The following is a 15,423-nucleotide window of genomic DNA, read 5'->3' on the forward strand; positions in this document are numbered from 1 at the left end:
GTACTCAAGGCACATCAGAGGATGTTGAGGGGGTAGTAAATAGTTCACAGGATCCAGGGGCAGGAGACAATCTCACCAGAACCAGAGGTGCCCCTGTCTCCATGGATACTGTGGGCTCTGAGGCATCAGTGCACTCCAGGAGATTAAGGCAGGCAAGGGAACCCAGCCCAGCTCACTAGTAGATCAGGTGGAGAACATGGGACCCGTTAGCTCTGGGAGGAAGTTGTGGTCACTGAGTTGGTTTAGGCTCAGGGCATGACAGGATCACATGCTTTGTCATGTGGAGAGGCACAGCTGCTCAGCTGAAGCAAGCTCAGGTGCATCAGTCAAGGATAAGGGGGAAGCAAGGCAGAGACGCTATGTCTGCTCAACTTTCTCTGTTGATGGGCCATGGCCTGGCTGCTTTGGGAACTCCACTGGACTGTGACTTCAGGACTGACCCAAGGTGTTCCAACTCTAGATCTTCTGCAGAGGAGGGAACCTGACCTTACAGTTTGACTTCAGACCTTGCATGTTGTATTGGACCTGGACCACTATTTGACCATTTGTACTGTCAGACTACTCTAATGCGTAAGTAGCAGGACTTACCTTCGGGTACACAGAGATTCAGGACATTTTTAATGCAGATTTTACATTAGTGTGTGTGTGTGTGTGTGTGTGTACACACACACACACACACACAGTGGTACCTTGGGTTAAGTACTTAATTCGTTCTGGAGGTCCGTTCTTAACCTGAAACTGTTCTTAACCTGAAGCACCACTTTAGCTAATGGGGCCTTCTGCTGCCGCCGTGCTGCTGGAGTCCGATTTCTGTTCTCATCCTGAAGCAAAGTTCTTAACCCGAGGTACTATTTCTGGCTTAGCGGGGTCTGTAACCTGAAGTGTATGTAACCTGAAGCATATGTAACTCGAGGTACTACTATATATATATATAGATATAGATATAGATATAGATATAGATATAGATATAGATATAGATATAGATATAGATATAGATATATATATGCACTCATTACTTGGCTGGAGAACCATGTTGCGAAATCCGTGTGAATGTTGAGGCATGGCTGTGCTTCTGTTCACATAATGTTTCACAAATTGTGGATTAGGTATAAAGGTAAAGGTAAAGGGACCCTTGACCATTAGGTCCAGTCGTGGCCGACTCTGGGGTTGCGGCTCTCATCTCGCTTTATTGGCTGAGGGAGCTAGCGTACAGCTTCCGGGCCATGTGGCCAGCTTGACTAAGCTGCTTCTGGCAAAGCAGAGCAGCACACGGAAACACCATTTACCTTCCTGACGGAGTGGTACCTATTTATCTACTTGCACTTTGATGTGCTTTTGAACTGCTAGGTTGACAGGAGCAGAGACCGAGCAACAGAAGCTCACCCCGTCACGGGGATTCGAACCGCCAACCTTCTGATCAGCAAGCCCGAGGCTCTGTGGTTTAACCCACAATGCCACCCGCGTCCCTGTGGATTAGGTATAAAGGTAAAGGTAAAGGTACCCCTGCTCGAACGGGCCAGTCTTGACAGACTCTTGGGTTTGTGCGCCCATCTCACATCTATAGGCCGGGGGCCAGCGCTGTCCGGAGACACTTCCGGGTCACGTGGCCAGCGTGACAAAGCTGCATCTGGCGAGCCAGCGCAGCACACGGAACGCCGTTTACCTTCCCGCTGGTAAGCGGTACCTATTTATCTACTTGCACCCGGGGGTGCTTTCGAACTGCTAGGTTGGCAGGCGCTGGGACCGAGCAGCGGGAGCGCACCCCGCCGCGGGGATTCGAACCGCCGACCTTTCGATCGGCAAGTCCTAGGCGCTGAGGCTTTTACCCACAGCGCCACCCGCGTCCCAAGTGGATTAGGTATATTTGCCCTTAAAGGCAAGCTGTTTTGAATTTCTACAATCCACCCCCCCCAATCCCTCTGTACTTGGAAGGATACCTCAGGTTTTATTTATTGATCAATCCAAATCTGAAAAGTTTCCTTATGCATCAGAAGATTCTTCTGGCTCTCTGGAAAACTCCCACAGCCACGGCCCCTTGTAGCCCCTTATACCCTCCCCATTAGCAGCTGAAAAGTTGGGAGCAAACTTTGCCCAATGGGATGGGGGTGCTGCCATTTGGTGACCACTTAGAGGCTGCCTTTAAAGGAGGATTATGCTGGATTAATCCAGATCAGTGTTCCAGCATCAAGGTTTTAATTCATTTGCCAAATGACCGCTCAATCTAGCTATGTCTGGCTGTGCCACTAGCTTCCCTCAAAGCCTCTATGCCTTCCCTCATCTCTGCCCACAGAACTTTGTGGCCCCGGGGGCGATACATGGAGTTATCCCACCAGCAAAATTCCCTGGTAGGCATCCGGTGGGAACTGCACAGATTGACTTCTTGGCATCTTCTTCAAAGGGATGCTCTCTAGCCACACGGGAGATGGTTTTCCTGCCAGCCCTCCGGCTGCCTTGAACGCATTCCAGGCTGTTATCTTAGCAAAATGTGACGGAACTGGCTGTGAAGGAGGGATGACCGGGGATCCCACGGCAGCTGCTGGACATTGTTCACCGACCGGGTGCCACTTGGTGGTGGCTTTGCTGAAGAACTGTGTCTGCTGAGAGATGCCAAGGAGCTCCAGCTTGTGAAAGTCGCCCTTTGGGACAGGAGAAAAGAAGCTGTGCACCCTTCAGATGCAGGGTCAGAGAAGTGTTGCCGTCATGGGGCGGGTGAGATGGGGGCTTTGTTACTGATGTCTTGTTTTGTTTTGGGGGTTCTTGGGTTGGCTCTTGAGCTTTCAGTGGTGATTCATTGGGGCTGTGATTACTGCTACTAACATGCCTTTGCTTGGGACGCTTTGCTTGGGATGCAGGGAAGAACACGAATCTGAGCCGCATAATTGGTATCTCTGTTCAGTGCAAATTCAAAGTTTGTATCCAGTGTTTTGTTTATTGGTTGGTCCAGCTGTATTGCTTTGGCATTTCCAAAGTTGTCACTCATTGGTTTTGTTTGTTTGTTTGCAATTGGGGGGCATGGGGTATTTTGGGGTGTGTGGGTTGATTGTTTGACCCATGATTTGGCTTTGCTGAGGAGGTGCTTGATATTTTTCTATATACAGTAGTGGAGAGCTGTGTGTTTGAGTGGATCGAAAGCACTATAGCAGTAAAGGAAAATTGGATAGGGATATGTTAAACAAATAGTGGAAGACATGTCTTTGGCATGTTTCCATGACTATAGAACTTCTGTTTTATGTGTGTGGAGGTGGGGGGTTTGAAAATGAGAGGGGAAACTGGGCAGAGATGAGGGGAAGGGGTTGTAGTGGGTGGGGGATTTGGTGGTAAAGTGCTTGAAGCCATTCAATAACTCTGGGCTTTTGCTCAGGGAAGCGTGATCTTCCCTTCCAGGGGGACAGTATTTCTTCCAAGCTAGAGCCTGTGGCTGTTCTGCAGATCAGGAGACAAGAGCACATTAACACTTGGCTTGGAATAGCTACCTCTACCAGAAAAAAAGGCTTCAAACCATCCCCCCCCTCTCCCTACAAGTTCCCTTGATTTGTCAGCAGCTGCTGTATCAGTTTACATACCTCTAGAGACGTGGACTGATTTGAATGTGCATTTATGACAACGGGTGGAATTCTTAGATCACTACTGAGTGCAATCCAAAAGCATCAGTTGATTTGACGGCTGCTTGATTTCATTGACTGTGTGGTATATCTGGCTTTTAGCAAGTGGTCATGGCTGCTTCCAGACTGGCTGCGTTGCAGGTGGGATTCAATCATAAAACGACAAATTTCGGTAACACAGTCAAAGTGGATTTGCCTCTGTTGCACAGCGAAACCACTCCTCCTTTAAAATGTACTTTTTAAAAAAAGTAAGGAAAGTGATATGAAAACATACAGGGAAACGTGGGATACCAGTTGCTTGATGCACTGTTGTATAACCTCTGTGCAGACAAATCTGAATTAATGCTCAATGAAGAGTAGGCATTGTTATATAACTGCCATGCAAACTTTATGGGAAGAAATCTGGACTAAAGCTCAACGAGTAGGTCATCTGGAAAAGCCCAGAGGACTGGGAGGCAGAAATTGGGCAGCACTTTAAATAAAGAGAGAAAAAAGAAAAGACTATGAGCAGAACTCAGTTTGAGCTAAAATTGAACTTCACCACCACTTTTCCATTCCATGGTGTGGCTGCGTTGCTACATGGCACACAGACATTTAGCAGCTGAATGATTCTCCTGCCACTGATATCTCCAGGCCCGGAAAAGCTTTGACCACTAAACTTCTGTATGTCACGCCGCTGCTAAAGGTACAGGAGCCCTGCTAGATAAAAGGTGACAACCCTAAGACACACCCCCTCCCCTTGAAATGGTTCTGTGTCCCTGCCCCTCCCATGGAAAACCAGAAAGCTTTCCCCAGGCATGGCTGAGAATGTCTGTGCCTGAAACCCCGCCTCTAAACAATGGGGTGTGAAACATAGAGACAAGAAATCCAGACAGGATGGCTTGGCTTGAGGACAGGCACCTCTTGGGGGCGGAATGCGTGGAAGAGTTGGATTTATGGGTTCAAGTAGAGGAAAGGGGGTGCGTGTATACTAAGGAGGGACTTAGGTTGGGCAGAGCTTCTGTGCAGTACAAAATAATTTGGAGTCCTCGTCCCTTCATCTGCCTCACACCTCCCTTCCACTTCTGTTCCCAAGCCAATTTTGAAGCCTCCAGCAACAAAATATTCGAGATGGCAGAGTTGGCAAGCGTAATATCGGCTGACACAGTGGTGCAGCAATGTGGGTGTAGGGAAAGGGGAGACAGGCACATGGGGAGGCGGCATCAGAAAAGCTGCCTTATCTAACCAGGCAGATATAATGAAGTTGTTTCTCAGCAGGCACAATAAAGGGATTGTTGCATGGGATTTGAGAATTGCTTAATTGTGTCAGGGTGTCTTCCTCCTCCCTTTCTGGGTCCTCCTGAGAAGCTGCTGCTGCTGCTGCTGCTGCTGCTGCTGCTGCTGCTGCTTCCTCTCCTCCTCCTCCTCCTCTTCCTTTTCATGTTTACATGAAAAATAGCCCAGTGCAGGGGAATGGAGATGGTTTTTTTCTGAGAAGAAAGAAGCTGTAGAGCCTCGAGCCTCCCTTGGCGTTGTGTCCACTGACTTTGAGGCTCTACTCTCTCTGATGTGATCATGTGGGCTGGCTTCAGTTATTCTGGACTGTACCACTACAAAGTGCATGTGTGCACATCAGCTGGTGCTTCCAGACATGGACAATTTAGCAGCACCCAATAATGCATGTTCTGCTTTAAAACTAAAATTGCAATTCTGTTGTTGTTGTATCATCATCACCACTTTGCAGCTTAGTTCTTATTTCCACAGCACCAACTGTTGTGCCGGGAAATTTTCATTTGGGTGGGTGGAGGTTAAACCCACTCCCTCTGCCATCCACTGCACTCCTGATTCTGATCCGCATTGCAAGGCCAGACTACTGGGAAAGGGAAAATGGTAGAGCTGCTTCCTAGACAGGAGAGATGGACAAGAGAGAAGGAAATAGCTCTATACAGGCCGTGACCAGCCAGGAACACTATTGAACAGACCACCTGCACCTGGGTAAACTGAAATATAGTCTGAGCTTTGGGTGGATGGGAAAATGGAAACTTTACATGGAAAGCAGGAGAGGAATGTGTTTTGATTGCACCATCATGCAGATGCGCTGTAGAAAGCGAGTAAATAAATTTTGGCTATTCTGCAGTGTGGAAGCACCTAGGATTTATTATTTTAATTGCTCCCCCACATAAAAGTTCCCAGCATGCAGTACACACAGGGAGAGAGCTATGCCAAAACCATGTGCTAATGTGCTAATTCAGGGAGTGCATAAGCACAGAGCATTCCAATATCACTTGTAGCTGAGTAAGATTGTCTTCCATGAACACAGTTTTAGCAGTGAGTCTGTAAGTGACTGTGGAGGCCAGTTCTGGATCCGCATGTCCTTCCATAGTGGTTTTCGGGTGGGAGTTGATTATGGTGAGGGTTTGCCAAGCATGCCTTCCTCTTAGGATGTTTCTCCCTTTTGTCCTGAGTTTGAGCATCTTCAAAGCCCACAACACCTTTGGTAAAGGCTGTTTTCCAATTGGAGCACTCACAGGCCAGTGTTCCCCAGTTGTCTGTGTTTATACTACATTTTTAAATATTTGACTTGAGAGAGTCTTTAAATCTCTTTTGTTGACCACCAGCATTACACTTTCCATTTTTAAGTTCAGAATAGAGTTGTTGCTTTGAAAGACCATAATCAGGCATCTGCACAACATGACCAGTCCAACGAAGTTGATGTTGAAGAATCATTGCTTCAATGCTGGTGATCTTTGCTTCTTCCAGTACACTGACATTAGTTCACCTGTCTTCCAAAGTGATGTGGTGCCCTGAAGTGGTACAGTCCAGAGTTCTGCCACCTCAAGTCCCCTTATGAACATAGGATGCTGTTTGTTGTGACTGGCAGCAGCTCCCCAGGGTTTCCAAGAGGGGACATTCCCATCCCTACATGGACATGCCAGGGCTGAACCTTGGACCTTCTGCATTCAAAGCAGACGTTCTACCCCAGAGCTATAGTCCTTCCCATTTTGATTTTTAACTTTACTGTGTGGAACCTGCTGCATTGTCGCTGCTTTTCACGGAGCAAAGGTAACACAAGTAGCTCCAAGCTTCATGGAAGCAACTCACACTATAGCTTTAAGCCATGCCAGGTTGGTACCAGATTCAGGTAGGTAGCTGTGTTGGTCTGACACAGTCAAAATATATAAAAAAATAAGAAAATTGTCCAGTAACACCTTAAAGACCAACTAAGTTTGTTCTTGGTATAAGCTTTCATGTGCATGCACACTTCCAAGAACAAACTTAGTTGGTCTCTAAGGTTGGTACCAGTTTACGGGAAGAGTAATAACTGGGAGGGGAGGAGCTCTAAGAACAGCAACCTCCCACACAGCCTAGGACTCCTCGACTTAACTTTGCAGCATGGGAAGAAACTGAATAGCTCCCAAACCACAAATACATCATGAATCGGGACCCTCAGTCCGCCTCCTCAGTCTATGTGGCATGTTGAACGGCTCTGAGAAATGTAGGGATGCACATTTGGTGAGCCAAACTGAGCTTTATCTTTATGGCAGCCAGTTCTGTAATAAAAAAAATAAATCCCTGGGCGAAAGTAAATTAAAACCACTAGGGATTTGTTTGCTGCACTATTCCATCTCTTTGTGATTATGACAATTCTTGTATTTGCATTTTCAAGTCTTTACTCATGCTGAGCTGTCTTGCAACATTTTTAAACCACTGTTTTACATTGTTCAAGGCCTAACAGAACACTGCCAGCTACCGCTATTTTGCTCGTTAGCAAAGTTAACTTGGGGGAAACGGGGAATGCTTGAAGACTTTGTTTAATCCTAAATTTTAAGCGGACCAGCCAGATTCACGCTTCCTGGGCTAATAATATGCAGATTGGAACACAGTTGTCCTCCAAATTTTGCGACGCAATGCTTGGTTCAAAAAAAGTAACAAAATAATAAACAAAAAAAGTAAAAATAGTACTTTAGATTAATATGAGTATTTAAGAATCTGAATTTCCATGCACTTAAACACACACACACACACCTGAACTGTGAGGAAATAGCTCAGAACAAAATTATGTGAAACTAGCAGAGTCTGGAAATAGCCTGATCTGTTCATCCCTATGGCAGTGCTTGCTTTGTATTGCCTTGCCTAACTTCTGAGGGTAGTGCTCTCTGGTCCTGTAGCAGGTGCTGCTATTGGAGGATGGTCCATTAAGGCAAATGGAGAACTGCCCCACCAACCTCAGTCTGCCCTCATCCAGTCCCCACGGGCCGATCTTCTTGCTTACACCACCTGCCAGCTTCCTCCATCCTCCTCCTCCTTGTTCACACTTCCTCTTGTCCCGTCACTCCCCCCACCCCCGGGAAAACCAGTTGTTTACCTCTGAATCAGAACAGATGTCAATAGGTTTTTTCTGCAGATTGACATTTGCTCAGACGCGACACTAAAGAGTGAGTTTTCCTGGGGAAAGCGGCCAGGCAAGCGAAAAACTTATTGAACCCATGCCTAGATAACATGGGACGAGCGGAAAACCGCTTGGATCCATGCTTTCTAGGCACGGGACAAGCGGAAGTGTAGGTGAGTCCTTAGTCTGAGTGTTGCCCTCATAATAAAAATCATCTGAGGGGGAAGGTAACAAAACCCTACATGGTGTGGCTGATGGTCAAGAGTGATGAAAGTTGTCATCCAAAATATTTGGAGGGCACCAGGCTGGCTAGCCCTTTAGTAAGCGGTCTATATATTGGCTAAATAATATATAAATAATTGGCAGAGAGAAGGGCAGATATTTTGAACATTCGGATGAACAACTGCTGAGTTGAGTTTTGCACCCTCTGATTGGGTAGATAGACCAGGCCTCTTGCAACCATTGTGCAGGAACACAACACTCCCCTAACCTCTCAGATTCCAAAAGGGTTCCCTCTCTTCCCCCTCTCTTCCCCTTTCTCTCCCCCTCCTTTTAAAGTACAGTGGTACCTCGGGTTACAGACTCTTCAAGTTACAGGCTCCGCTAACCCAGAAATATTACCTCAGGTTAAGAACTTTGCTTCAGGATGAGAACTGAAATTGTGTGGCGGCAGCGGGAGGCCCCAGTGGTACCTCAGGTTAAGAACAGTTTCAGGTTAAGAACGGACCTCCAGAACAAATTAAGTTCTTAACCCGAGGTACCACTGTACAGCACTGGCTGAGCATACTCAAGACCACCCTGCCAGGATTCAGTTTTATATTAAAAGGTAACAATACATCTCCAAGCTAAGCTTGCATATTGGGCATCCATAATAGGATAAACACAGTGACCATCCAGATTGGTCCAGGTCAGTCCTTGGCAGATATGACAACCCTCAGATTAAGTCCTGATGTTGAAAAAGAGTGGGCTGTGGAGAGAGAGGGTGGTCTCCCTTATTTGCTGTGTGTGTGTGTGTGTGTGTGTGTGTGTGTAGAGCTTTAAAAATAATTGTCCTCGTATCCAAGGCCATATAGGTTAGTGAAAAAGCACATTCTTTGTATGCAGAAGGTCCCAAGTGCCTCCAGCTACAGCTGGGAATGCCCCTTGTCTGAAATCCTGTTGCAGGATTTGCCAAGGATCTGTTTCGCATGCAGAAGGCCCCAGGTTCAAAACAGGGCATCTCCAGGTAGGTGTTCCCTGCCTGGAGAGCTGGGTTGTTGAGCTTGTTTTGTTTTGGCCTAAATTGTTGAGCCATTTCTTTGCAAAGTCCCCCCTGCAAGATTAAGTTTTTGAACATTTTTTTTTGGAGGGGGGGAATTCACCAAAAAATCAACACTTCCAATATGGGCTGCCATGTGCCTGGATTTTTTGGGACATTTTAACCAATTTCTGAAAATACCACCCAGGCGCTAATTTCAGCGGACAAATCCTGGACATGTCTGGGAAATTCTAGATGTATGGAATTCCCAAACTAAAAATCCCAACTTGCCCCCCTCCAGGACAGATTGATGTAGTTAAGCTTGCCAAAATCCAACCTGTGATTTTGGTAGTTGCCGTTCTTCAGGGTTATCAGTAAAGTGTTTTGTAAAGGGATGCTACATTTCAACAAAATCAGCTATATCATTTGTATTATTCAATGCATGTAATCTCTTTGTTAATTTTTCTGATACAGCGATAGGCCATACATTCTGTTTCCAATGAGAGATGCACAGTTGTTCCAATCTTTTCCAGTTCTGCGCTACTAAAAGAAAAGTAATTAGTTCTTTGTAGGTCAGGTTGCCCTTCTTTAAAAATAGTTAACAATCCCAAACTTGGGGTACATTCCATATGTTAGCCTGTAATATAGCTTATTTCTGTAAACACTCTTTGCCAGAAAAGCTTTTTATGTTCAAACGTCCACCACATGTGAAATGTTGTACCTATTGCAGCCTCTCCAGCACAATAGTGGAATAGTTTTATTAATAGCTATGGTGTCAAATGAGTATGAGGCACCTTGCTGTGTTCCTGCGATCTAGGCTGGGTCTGAAAATTATCGTGATGTTTTATCTCCCCTTTTCCAGTCTTTGAAATGTTCAAGGTAACCTCTGCAGTACTCATTTCCTTTGTTGGTTGTGTTGGTGAGAAAGGGAACTGGAAGTTCTTCTGCTTTTGTGAACCCCTGTCAATTTACAGATTATCAGTTTGGCAAAGAATTGAAAGGGCACAGCAGCCAGCACAGCTAGTGAAAGTCACCAAATCAGTGAGGGTACCAAAGTTCAGCAAACTCAAAGCACACTAAGCCGCTGCTGCCAAGTCTAGACAGCACAGCAAAACCCCATCAGAGAAAATTCATTTTGAGTCCTGTCTCCTTAATTTGAGCAGCAGATTTCCATAGCAAACCTAGATGCCTGTTTGAATTCTGGTGCCATCTGCACCATGTAATTCAACTTTTAACTTCCTTTCAGTAATGGCAGCTGTTGTCCGCCTGCCTTTTGTCTGAAGTTGTACTGCATCATGGGTTTTGTAGTCTTAAGGCATCATAGTGTTCAGGCTCTCATTTGGGGGGAGGGCATACACATGTTGGAGTTGGTGTCAGGTAGTGTCTGGTCCCTGAGCAAGGCAGGCCGACAGAGAGCTCCAAGTGGGCAGATTTATCTGACAAAAGATGAAGACAACCTGAGCATTTTTAAACTGTCTGCCAGCAGACTGCCTCTCCTAAGCTCCACCCCTTGAGGAAAACGCGAATTCTTAAACCCTCTGGCCTGAAGATGGGCGTGGAAATCATAGAATTGTAAAGCTGGAAGGGACCCTGAGGACCATCTAGTCCAGGGTTTCCCAAGCTTGGGTCTCCAGCTGTTATTGGACTACAGTTCCCATCATCCCTGACCACTGGTCCTGCTAGCTATGGATGATGGGAGTTGTAGTCCAACAACAGCGGGGAAACCCTGATCTAGTTCAACCCCCAGCAATGCAGGAATATGCAGCTGTCCCATACAGGGATCAAACCTGCAACCTTGGTGTTATCATACATTGCTACCACCTGCCTGGTATACTGCCTGCACTATTGGACCAATGAGGTACTATGACACTATGGTGGGTGGCATTTGGTTGCTCAGGATCAGGGGAAGGTGCCCACGAGGGTCCTGACTCCTGTACAGGCTCTGTGGACCGGGTTTTCTGTAGGCTCCTGTCTGTCAGCCTCAGTGGTCTTGTGGAAGCGATAACAAGATGTGGCTCTTGCACATGGATGCTTCATTTGCAACAATGCAGACGGTTATGTATCAAATGTTTATAATATTAGGAGAATAGAGCAGGTTTGGTGCAAAAGAGTAGTTATCTCAAGACCACTCAATGTTCATTTGTTTAGGACCCGAATAGCTCTTCACTCAAAAGTGCTGCCTGCTACTCCATCTTCCAGACTTAGCTGTCTTCCAGGCTTAGCTTCACTACAGAAGGCTGGATTTGCTCTTGATGCAAATACCACAGCCAGCACATGATATCAAGCCATGCTTTCTTTACAGTTTGTTCAACACACCAGGAGGGGGACTGTTGACAGGGAGAAGTTTGCAAGCTCTGCCCCTCCTCCTCACCTTTCGTATCACTCTGCAAAAAATGGAAGGCAAACATATCAAGCAGGGAGCCTCCTGGATGTGTGGAGGCTCTCTACATGTTTTTCCAGGGATTTTAAAACATGTGGAGATCCTCCACAAGCACACAGTTTTCCTGCTTCATTCATTAGTCCTCCAACTTATTGAGAGCAATTCAAGGGACTCTTCCCTTTGCATGCTGAATGAACTGACTTTTGCAACACCTGAAGAGGGCTAATGTGAATGCTGAATCTGATCCAGCAAAATAAATTCTCAAAAATCTCATATGTGGTGTGGAAATTAAAGCATGCAATTAAAAACATTTGCCAGTCAGTTCGGGTGTAATCTGCCGTGTTGCTGCTGGTTTTAAACAACTTCAGCAAACAAGCTCCATCGCTTTTGATTTCGGTAATACGTAAAAACATGCTTCAATCTCCCATTGAAATTGGTGGGTCTCGAAGCACTTTACCTTTGGCTGGCTTGTTCCCATCCATGTTTATCCCTTTAATTTCTTCTTCTTTTTTTAAGCAACAATAAATCAAGTCTGTTTTTGAAGAGCTAAACAACACTCAGAGTGTCACAGTCAGGAAAACAAAGCATCTGATTTGCATAATGTCACCTTCATTTGCATAATGAAACAATTTAGTGTAATCTTTTTTATTTGGAAGTGAATTTGGGCATCTTCAGCTGAAGATGCTCTCGGTTAGGTTAGCTCCCCCAGATCTAACCATTGAATTTCATCAATGGTGATGTGTTTAGTTCCCCAGTGTTCTCTTTTCTTCCTTCATCAGCCGCACAGTAGCTTTTAAACCCTCCACATGTAGTGATGTGGATGTGGGCTTCTATTCCTGTGTGGATCATGTGCCAAGTATAAACAGCCACAGGCTTTGCTTTCAAAGGCCCAGGCATCTTAGTAGAGTGGCAGGTACACAGATGAAGTCAAGAAGGTCTCTTGGGTGAAAGGTGTTCCATAAATATAAGAGCATATTATCACCACTGATGCCCATTTGAATCTCACAGCTCTCATCCCTTGACACACTGTGCCATAAAATAATTCATGAAATGTAAGAAGATACATGGTATATAGACTAGAATACTTATTAGCCAACTTAACACAGGCAGGTTTTTTGAGATTCATGGGGCTCTTCAACAGGCAGAGGAAGGGAGTAAACCCAGCAGACGAAATTTTATACAAACTGGTGTTTAGTTTTAACTCGTACCGGGTCTCCGATAGCATGCTTAGAGATGACTGTGATTAAGGCAGCACAGTAGACAAATTGTTGAACTAAATCAATACATTATACATAGAGCAGGTGACAAGTTGCAGAAAACGTGTACATGGCAAATGAAGGGGTTATTTGCAAAACTAACACGCCCTGTATGTTGAACACCAGTCCTTTGCAATGCATAAGAATGCTTGCAAGTTTGAAATGTTATTAATTTCTACAATAAGAGTTGGAAGTATTCAATACATCCTTGAAAGTACTTTTTCTTGTCTGTGTGGCAATCCTAAATCACAGGTAATGTGTGTGTGTGGTTCTGGTTGCTTAGTGGTGAGGGAAGAACCCTCTTTCCTTGCTCATAAGGCAACCCTTTGCTGATACCCTCAGCCACCGTAAACTCTGGTTTTCTGACAACTCTATTAATTTGGACATGTTCTCCTTATTTTTTGGAAACTTACTGAAGTTTCCTATTCAATGTTGTTTGAAATTGAAATTTGAGCCTCTGGTAGATCAAGGCAAACTGCTCTACAGCTCAGGTCTTGCAAGCTAACTAACACTTTGCGGGAAATTAGGAAAGAGCTTTACAAAGGACCCCAGCTACGCTGCAAAGCGCCATGCAATGTGCCATGTGAAGTATGCTTTGCAGTCCAGCTCAGGTTTGTTGGCAAGTGCTTTGATCTGCCAAGCTCTGCTCTTAATAAGCCTTGCTGAAGCCAAGCTGATAGATCAGAGTTGAACTTTTTACAAGGCAGTAGCCTCCTTTTTGGAGGGGAGAGCAAATTAATTAAGTTAAAATTCTCTGATCAAATGCTTAGCGTACAAACCATGCAGGGGGGGAAACACCCCAGCATATAATGTGCAAAGGACGGAGAAGACATATATTCACTGTTCAGCCTTAAAAGAATGGGAATAAGATACGTACCGGTAAATACGGTATGTTCAGGCACAGAAGGGTTGTTTGGCCTCCCTTTCCTCATAGATTGAGAGGATGAGAATAAATGGCCATGAAGCAAACCTAAATCTCCCTCTTTTTGGATTTTCAAAAGTTGTCAGATCCAGTGGCAGAATGGAGCATGCAGAAAATGGAGTCTGCTTACCCTCTTAGTATGGACTAACTGCATACATTTGGGAAATCTGTAGCCAAGCAAACATACCTGTTTGCCAATACAGAGAACATACTTTGTAGCTGGCTGTAATCCCTGGCAGAAGCAATGAGAAAATATTTCTGTTCCTTTGAGAATTATCAGCTCTTTCCAAACACTATTCTCCCCGTGCAAAGAAAGCCCAACATGTGAATCTTGAACATTGGCTGAAGACTCTGGAGAATATATTCTCCTTTATTAATCCCCTCTGACAGGAACTCAATGATACATTCTTCCCAAAGCACACCTCTCTTGCCCAGGTTCCTGTGAATGACAAGTGCTAAGCACCCCATCTCCATGTCACTAGATCTGTGCATTGGCAACCCACAGCCATTCCCACCTTTTGACTAGAGCTCTGCTCCCCATCTGTCAGTAAGGTTAAGAAATTCAGTTCAGTTTTCATTTAAAGGTGATCCTTCCTAATTATCACTTCAGAATCAATAGTGAGCCAAAAAAGGTGCTACCCTTTGAAACATGTACTTTTTTGCAGGAACCAAAAACATGGGTACCAAAATGTGTAAATAAGGGAAACATGTGCCTGAAAATGCATATATTCATGAAAATAACATATAAAAATGCATTCTGTCATGGGAAATGGCTTGCAGTAACATGCATACAGAAAAATTGCATACAGGATTATATGTATTAAGACAATAGTTCCCAAACTTTCCCCCCATGAGTCACCTGAAAATTGCTGAGGGTCTTAGTACACTACTTAATATCTCTCCCCCCCCCCCGCCTGTTGAAACAATTATAATGTGCTTTGCTAGCTGCTGTGTGATTTTTAAATGTATTTTGTTGCTTCTTTTAATTCTTATATGTTGTATTTATTGAATGACCATTTGAATTCATAGAATCCATCAAACTCATATGGTAACACAGTGAAACACAGTGCAAGAAGTAAACGAAGCAATAAAAATACAATTAAAAAGCAATATGAATATTTAGTGCGATGAATGTGCTGCTCCTTACCGTCAACCCAAAATCCACCTGAACGAAGCTTGGTCTGCAAAGAGCTGGTCGGGAACCCCTGCTTTAATTAAAAACTAAAATTAGAATTCTGGAGTTAACTGGAAAGCTTTGCTTGCTGTCAGGACTGGTGTCATCCATGTGCTTGCTCTTGTCTAAATTACTGCTAATATCTTCCCATTTCTACATGTACAAGTCTGAACTTCTTTGCAAGTTGCCATGTGCCTAGATTTAGCATATCTAAATAATGTTGGGGGCGGTATTGACAGTGCTTGGTTACTTAAAAGGCCATGCCTGTCCAACTTCACAAGGAACTGGTTCCTTCATCATAGTTTCATTTATTTATTCTGCTAGCAGAAGCTATGGGGGAGACACAACACAGCTGTAGACAATTGGAAACTTAACTCGTCAGCTGCAATCTCCCGCTTATCTCTTCAGATGTAAGTCCTGGAAACAATATCTAGGGGGAAAACTGCTTTCCTTTACGTTTGACTGTCATGGCTTCCCCAAAAG

The 15,423-nt window shown here is 44.9% G+C and overlaps 1 protein-coding gene across 9 annotated transcripts in view; it reads left to right on the forward strand.

Annotated features, from left to right (window-relative positions):
* Window positions 1-15,423, forward strand: part of SRCIN1 (SRC kinase signaling inhibitor 1) — a 263,638-nt gene that overhangs the window by 175,788 nt on the left and 72,427 nt on the right. The window contains exon 1 of one of the 9 annotated variants that reach the window (XM_082197169.1): window positions 2,323-2,680. The exons of the other annotated variants lie outside the window; for them this stretch is intronic. The gene's annotated coding sequence lies outside the window, so the exon portion shown is untranslated. Of the gene's footprint in view, window positions 1-2,322; window positions 2,681-15,423 lie in introns of those variants that run through there. 9 annotated transcript variants of the gene reach the window in all.

Source organism: Podarcis vaucheri, assembly GCF_965113315.1.
Source record: "Podarcis vaucheri genome assembly, chromosome: 13".
Classification (NCBI taxonomy): Eukaryota; Metazoa; Chordata; class Lepidosauria; order Squamata; family Lacertidae; genus Podarcis; species Podarcis vaucheri.